Source organism: Phyllostomus discolor, chromosome 5 (genome assembly GCF_004126475.2).
Source record: "Phyllostomus discolor isolate MPI-MPIP mPhyDis1 chromosome 5, mPhyDis1.pri.v3, whole genome shotgun sequence".
Taxonomy (NCBI): domain Eukaryota; kingdom Metazoa; phylum Chordata; class Mammalia; order Chiroptera; family Phyllostomidae; genus Phyllostomus; species Phyllostomus discolor.
This window is the reverse complement of record NC_040907.2, coordinates 36,309,210-36,317,477: the sequence shown is the minus strand read 5'-3', so window position 1 is coordinate 36,317,477 and position 8,268 is coordinate 36,309,210. Positions and strand designations below refer to the sequence as shown.

At 41.6% G+C, this 8,268-nt stretch overlaps 1 long non-coding RNA gene across 1 annotated transcript; it reads left to right on the top strand.

Annotated features, from left to right (window-relative positions):
- The first annotated feature begins 750 nt into the window (after positions 1-750).
- On the top strand, positions 751-6,944 carry LOC114496937. Its single transcript, XR_004903199.1, has 3 exons — positions 751-959; positions 1,796-1,939; positions 6,092-6,944. It is a non-coding gene; the product is annotated as an uncharacterized LOC114496937 (long non-coding RNA).
- The last annotated feature ends 1,324 nt before the right edge of the window (positions 6,945-8,268 follow it).

The following is an 8,268-nucleotide window of genomic DNA, read 5'->3' as shown; positions in this document are numbered from 1 at the left end:
CTTGAAAAAAAAGACTAACGTCCTGGTGAGGACCATGGAACACTGACAAGTGTTGGTGGAAGGCCTGGGGGAGAGGGGAGAGGTTGCAGGTGTCTGTGCTCCCTGCTGAGTGAACCTGGAGAAGATGGAAAATATTCAATAGTTAGATAGGCAGGGCTCTGTCAAGATAATAGCCTCTTGGATAGGTGCTGACTATTATGTCTCAAGAATCACCAACGGGTTGAGAGAGCCCAGCAACCAGTGAACTTTCCAAGTTTTAATGCTACTGAATGACTGTGAATCTGTTGGACTGGGCATTGAAGCCTTCAGTCAGTCTGGGCAAATGGTCAGCGCCAAGGTGAACTGCTAGATAGACAGAACAAAACTTTGGAGGCTTCACAGCAGAAGAAATATGGAAGTTGGGGTAGGCTCTGTGTGACTGTCTTGGGAAATAGAAGGGAACTGGAGTACAAGGCAGGACTGATACAAGTCTGGGAGCAGGCTGCAGTACAAGACAGATCACCAAATGAGGCCTTCAGGAAGAGGGACCCAGGCTAGAAGACCTGTTCTGACAATAGGGCACATGATTGGGGGACCAGGAGGATGAGAAACAAGGGAAATTCCCATCTTATCTGAGCTTAAAGCACTCAAGGTCAGTGTGATAGTGAACTTGAGGAAGGGCTGGAGTTGCTTAAAGGCTTTTCTCTCCTGTATTGGGTTTGTTTGCAGAGTTCTGAACTGGGATTTCATAGGGGTGAGGACAGGAGGGTGGCAGGGGTAGGGGACAGGTCCAGGCTAACTATTTTCTGAATCCCAGTTTCATCCCAGCTTACCCATCTGTCCTCATGGAGAAACACTTCATTTTAGGACTGGGAGGACTTTGAGTACATTCCAGACCCAGACGCCAAGAAGCCAGATGACTGGAACAAGGTGATGGATGGAGAAGGGGAAGGACCCTGATACCAAACCTGAAGTGTAAGGTGAGAGGGGTCTCTCTATCCAATAGGAGTGAGAAATAAAACAGAAGAGATGAAAATTTTGACTTATAAAACGGAAACTCAGATCCTGTGGTCATGCCCTGTCACTGCCCCCGGTCAAGGCTGTGCCTGCTTGAGAGATGGTTGGCTAGTAAAGGTCAGCGCTGGGAGGCAGAGGTCCAGGCAGCCGTAGGCTGTTATCCAGGGTGGCAGAAAGCTGCCAAAGGAACATGGTCAAAAAAGGAAATGGCCTGGGGTCAGAAATCAAAAGTCTCAGAAATGGCCCAGAAAGGAAAACATAGCACATGCCTGAGCCTAAGGTGTTGGGGTATGAGAGTGCTTATTTTTGAGGTCTAACTCCTGAACTCATGGCAGAAGTGAGAAGGAACTAAAGGAATCACCTATCAAATGGTCCAGAGATAAAACTGACTGAAGCGAGCATGATTTGGTTTGGCCACAGTTCCCTGTGCTGCACACTGGGAAGAGAGTGGCCCTAAGTGCCAGAGTCCTTCGATGGTATTCCCTGTGAAGCTACATTTTCTTAACTTCATGGACAAACTTACACAGAGAAGTGGGCCTGGGCTCAGAATGGGCCTCTGCCATCTTGTTGGTTCCCTCTGGATAGACAGGGAAACTTGGAAAAGTCTTTTGCATTAGTTCAAAGAAAGGGAAAGGAGTTCCAGGAATCCTGCTCTGAATCCTTGTTTCTAATACACAATCATCTTTATAAAATAACTGGTCTTTTTGATTGCATGAGAAGGGCAAAAAAAGAAAAAAAAAAACAAACCCAAAACCCCAAATAAACCCCAAGCCATGTTCACTCTTGTTTCTTTCCTTAGGGACAATGGAAACCTCGAATCATGGACAATCCCAATTACCAGGGGGAGTGGATTTATCCAGAAATGGACAACCCTGAATATAAGCCTGACCCTACCATTTGTCGCTATTATAACATTAGAGTTCTCAGCCTGGACCTTTGGCAGGTAAAGCTCTCAGGGCACAAAGTCACCGATCAACAGTCCCTCTAAAGATTCCACAAAGTGGAAAGAGCTCTAGGCTGGAAATCATAAGCCTTGAATGAGTTCTTGATTTTTCTAACCCTCAAACCACTCATCTTTAAGATGGGGTTAATTATATTCATTCTAATAATTATAATAGCTAAAGTATATTGAATCCCTATCATGTACCAAGTATTATATTAGAGAATTTAGAAATGTCATTTAATTCTCACTATGAAATCTCCTATTTTCTAAACTTGAAAACAGAATTTCAGAAAAGTCACTTGCCTGAAGACATATTTGGTGAGCAAAAAAGCTGGGATCTGACTGCAGGCCTTTCTGAGGCCAGTTTCAGGGTTCCAATACTTTACACTGCTCTGCTGATCCTATATGATTCTTGGGGGTGTTTCTGGAGATAGAAAGGAGTCAGAGATGTCATAAAACTTTGAAATATTAAAAATCCACAGACAAATATTGGGGGAGATTGTCCCAGCCATGATGGCAAATTCCGACCTAGCCTCCTTCTCTTTGCCATTCCTCTTTCCTAGCTCTGATTGGGAGGGAAAGGGGAAAGCTCATACGCTCAGGATTTCTAGAGTTGTTCTCTTGACCTTCTCTTCCTTGAGACCTGTTATTGAAGATGGGGGGTGGGGGGGAACTCTTCCCTAACCAGGAGAAAAGAGAGCACCTGAAACACAGGCCCCAGCATGAAGGCCTTAGCCCAGGAGGCCTCTTAGAAACTGCAGTCTACCTAGTCTTAGAATTTCCTTGGAGAGGCAGGGAACTCATTTTTGTTAAATACTGGCATGGGATCAGTGCTTGACCTCTGTTACATCCTTTAATTCTCACAGTTCTGTAAAGTAAGCACTGTTATTCCTTATTCTTATTCCATTTCACATTTGAGAGAATCGAGACTCAGGAATGCCAAGTGACGCTCCCAAGAGCACGTTCTCTAGAAGCTGCAGCCACTTGGCCTTAGGTGTGTCCTGGAAGGTCCTGTGGCCAGGGAGGCTTCTGTCCCTGGCCAGTGCTTTCCACAGTTCAGGGTCATGAAGGGTATCTTGGACAGATACCTCCTATTTGAAGCTTTCTTGGTTGGTTCACTTTCTACTTTATTTATTTCTACTTTCTTAGTTTCCTGGCTCAGTGAGACCAGCGTGAGTGCAAGGAGATGGTGTAAATTACCACATGCACAGTAAGGTTCACAAGAGAAGGAAGGAAAGGGAGAAAGGAAGGAAGGAAATAAGGAAAGAAGGAATACACTGTACTTTACATATATTATTTCTAACTTACATGACAGTACTGCTACAGGGTGATTATTTCCAATACTTATGACAAAATAGGCTCAGAGGAGTTAAGTAACTTGCCTAAAGTCACACAGCTAGTATGCGGTTGAGCTGGTCTGTATGACTCCGTGACTTGTGTTCTTTCTATTCTCTTCTTTTATCATTAAATCACCTCTTTTGTTATCTGAAGAATGTGGATACAGTTTGCACAAGTTTCCCTTGTTATCTCTGCTCAGTTATTCCTTCTTAATAAATAATAGGGACTTTCTACATCTTGTAAAAATATGTGGTTATGTTAATATGCCTAATCTGATTGCTTAAGATGCACTGGGGTTTTCTTTTTCACTGAAATCATCAAGGTACACATTTTAAGTGTTTCTTTATTTATCTACTAAAGTTTAAAATCATTTGGCACTAATTGCTCTGAGTTCTATCAATCTCTCCAAGCAGGCATACCTTCCTGTTTCAGAATTTACATCCTGCAGAAGGAATGTTTCTCAAAGTGCATAGCGATCACTCAGAGATTTTATTGAAATGTAAATTCTGACCCAGCAGGTCTGGGATGAAACCTGAGAGACTACATTTCTGAAACTCCAGCATTATCTCTTCACCATTTTTTTCTCTGATGACATAGTTCTGCACAATGGGGACGTCACCCTTGCAAGCATCCTTTTCGTCTAAGTTCTAATTGGGCCTGGCACTCACAGGTCCTACCCAACCCTCCACACTCAGCCAACCTGGCACATCCAGTTTACCACAGGGTCCTAATGCCTTGTTGGAAAAGCCTAGCGACTCTCAGTGTGGAAATGGGCAGGGATTCCCTTAGGCACCCTGTCCCAACCCAGTTTTCCAGCCTTCAGATGCTCTGTAAGCACAGTTGTCCACATGGTCTATCCTAGCCTATTAATCTGGTTAACTTTCTGGCCTAGTCCCTGATCATTCCTGCTCTGTTTTGACATTTTTCCTCCCTCCCTCCCTTTCTTCCCTCCTCCCTTTCTTTCTTTTGCTTGGAAGTGGCTGCATTCTTTCATTAGGACAGAGACTGGGAGGAGATGGCAACAAAAAAAATTATTTCTCTTACCTTTGGGGCTTCTTATGGTTTTTGAAGGAATAGTGACACAAAATGCAATGAGTATAGGCTAGCCATAGTGCAAAGCATGTTGACATCCCTTAAGTCATGTGGCCTGTGTCAAGCCCTGTGAGGATGGGAGAGTTCAAAAAGGGGACTTGATTTATCAAGATCCCATAGGTGATAAGCGCCCAAACCTAGATACTCTTTCCATCTTATGATCCTAGTGGGGTAGCACAGGATACCAGATGACTTCCAGTGAATGAACATTTTAGGTTTTACAGTCTAACAGAGCTCTTTTCCACATGTTCTTTTCTTCTGAGGACTGTATAAGAAAGTAGGGAAGCTATATTTTCTTCCATTTTCTGGATGAAAACATGGAGGCACAGAGAGGATGTGAGTACACCAAGGTCATTCCTCTGTAAGTTTTAGGAAGAATGCCAGAGTCTCAGGTCCTGATTCTTAGTTGGAGGCAGAGCCACGAGTTTCGTGTAAGGGAGACGGAGGTAAGGGGGCACTGAAGAAAGCAGGGACAATTAGGAGCGTTTCTTGTAAGAGCAGGGAAAGGGGAAGAGCCAACAAATAAGCTCAAAAGAGAAAAAAATCCAAAAGATAAAAAAGATATCTTAAGGTTACACAAAGAATTATTGAAACCTTTTTTAAAATGGCTCAGAGTGAAATAACAATTTGTATTCAAAATGGCTATTTTGTTATTGATTTTTCTGTTGGAGGCAGGGTTGGTAGGATGATGTAAGTGAAATAAAGTCTTTCTTATTTAAAAACAAAACAACAAATCTTTTCAAACCCTGAAGGAGGGACCTATGATAATTCACGCTGCAAACTATCTCTTGGTCACACAACTGCTCCCACACAACTAACTTACTGATTTGCTTAACATACTGCTAATGCAACACACACACACACACACACACACACACACACACAATGACCCCCCTTTTGCTCCTTTTGAAACATACTCAGATGCTGAAAGTATACGATAGTAACTATTACTATTTATTGACTATTATCTGTCAAACACTACAATTCACATATATTATTTCTAACTTACATGACAATACTGCTACAGGGTGATTATTTTCAATACCTTTCTTATGACAAAAATAGGTTCAGAGGAGTTGAGTAACTTGTCCAAAGTCACACAGCTAGTATGTGGTTGAGCTGGTCTATATGACTTCATGACTTGTACTCTTTCAATTCTGTTCCTTTATCCTTAAATCAACACTGAAATGGTTATATACCACATATATGAGTGCATCTTTCCCTTTAATTATAAATATTGAATTTGTTATGAAAATAGAGAAATATGGTAGAGAATCTAAATTTTGCTAGCACTCCTTTTCTGTTCCTTGTGTTATTTTAGTTTTTCTGATTACATTAGGAGAGAACCTTAAGAAAAGGCAATTGTAAGTGGCATTAGTGCTTGGTGCTATCCATCTGAGCTCAGACAAGGGCCACTGGCTAGCAATTTGGGGCCTAGCAGGATGTTGAAAAGTTCTTCTCAACCCCCTAAAAAGTGGTAAGAAGTTTGAGGAGCACAGAATGTGAAGAAACAGAAAATTAACTTCCTTCTAGAGTGGATCAGCCAAGGTGGTACAGCATCCTGAACCCTCTGTATCATTAATCACTGTTGGATTTCCTCATCCACCTTAATTATTGAGTAAAAGCTCCTGTGGCCTGGGAATCTACATTTAGCAAGGCCCCAGGTGATTTTTTAAACCCTTTGACCTAGTTCTAATGATCCCATTGTTTTCTTTTCAACAGGTGAAGTCAGGCAGCATCTTTGAAAATTTCCTTCTTACAAATGATGAAGAGTTTGCTGAAGAGGTTGGAAATAAGACCTGGAGAATAAAAAGAAGTAAGATATCTCCCCACCCTGAATTCCAGGTGTCTGACTCCTCATTTGTACAATGTTTTCATTTGAAAAATCAGCCTCACAGTCATTGTCTTATTTGCTGACCACATGGCCCTGTGAAGTGGGGAAAGGGACTCACATTCATTGGACAGCTACAGCTTTGTACTTACCTCTGTGAGCACTTTCCAAAAGTTATCCCACTTAGCCCTTAAAACAACCCAGCAAGACAGATATTATTCCCATTTTTCACATGTAGGAACAGAGCTTCAGAGAGTATATATAAACTGCCTGAGGTCACACACAGCTTTTAACTTGTTGCTTTCAAACTCACTCTCCTTCTGCGTCCCTCTCCCTACTCACAGTGTGGTAAATTAGAAGGGAGCCACTGAACCCATGTCTGATGGATGACTTGGAGAAAGAAGGGAGTTGTTTGTGGTGTCTACCAGCTTTCTGCCCTCCTAGAACTATTTTATGGGTGGAGTGACATTTGGGACAATGACTCCATGATGGTGACACCCTCCATCCTGACTTCCTGGTTCTGCAGGAAGGTCCATTCAAACAGGTTTTGACCAGCACTGGATTACCCAATGGGCAGACTAAGCTCATGCTTAGAGTGCCAGGAAAGCACAGGCACACACACACAAAACTTTTGAGAGAACTTTGATACTTAATACTTTGAAAGAAACATTGAAGACTCACCATGGGGAAAAATTATTAGACTTTTGTATACTTTTTAGTCTGGTTTTGTTTTACTTTTACTTTGGGTTATCATCTGATATTGTTTTACTGAGGCAATATTACATATTGGTTAAGAGAATGAATTTTGGAGCTAGATTGCTTAGGTTCAAATCCAGGCTTTACCATGTACTGGCTGTATGATATTGGAAAAGTTATTTAATCTCTCTGGTCTTTGGTTTCCTCATCTTTAAATTGGGAATGATGATAACAACTATCTTATAAGTTCCTCTCATACAGTGAGTGCTTAACATGTGGTACGTATTATTATTAAACCGTACATTCACTTGACAAATATTTGTTGAGTGCCTGTTCACAGCACTGTTATAGTTGCTGGGGATATATAAGTGAAATAAAACAGAAGTTTCTGCCTTCAGGGGGCTTACCTTCAGTTAAGGGAGAATAACAAGAAACATACGAAGAAGTAAATATATATTAATGAGATCATGAGGTAAATGATGGAGAACAATAAAGCAATAATAGAGTGGACTGTGATAATGAAGACCTTGCTCTTTTATATAGAGGTGGTTAAATCTCACTGAGTGAGATTTAAGAGACTTGGAGGAAGTAAAGAGCAAGCCATGCAGATATCTGGAGGAGAAAAGCCTTCTAGGTAGTGAGAACAGCAAATGCAAAGTCCCTGAAGTAGGAGCATAACTTGCTTATTCAAGAAAGAGTAAGGCCGGTGTGACTAGAACTGAGTGAGAGAGAACAAGAGTGGTTAGGACCATACGCCTGAGTAAAATGCCATTGGAGCCATGTTTAGTAAAGGGGTGATATACTCACAGTTTAAGATATTACACCGGCTGCTGTGTTGCAAGACTATAGGAGTAAAAAAAGACCATGGTAGAACAAGGCGAAAGCAGGTGGTAGTGGTGGAGGTAGAGAGAAGTGCTCAAGTTCTAGATTCACTGTGAAGGCAAAACTGACAGGAATGACTAGATGAGAAATATGGAATTTAGGATTAGATGTGGAATATGAGTGAGAGTAGACAAGAATGGCTCCAAGGTTTTTTATCTAAGTAAGTGGAGGGATGGTGTTACTGAGATAAAGAAGAAGAAAGGAAAAGTATATTTGAGAGTGGGGTGGGGACAAAAATAAATAACATAATTGTTAAATGTTTGGTCAGATCTGATTAGAGAAATCCAAATGTCAAGGAGGCAATTGTATGTGGGTCTCAAACAGAGACATAAATCTGGGAGTCATCAGCCTACAGGTAATACTTAAAATCCCATAAGGCTAGATAAAACCTCCTAATGAGTGAGTATATACATGACGGAGATTAAAGGATGAGCTTTGGGGCACCCCAATATTTATAGATCTGAAGATAATGTGGAGCCAGGAAAGAGAG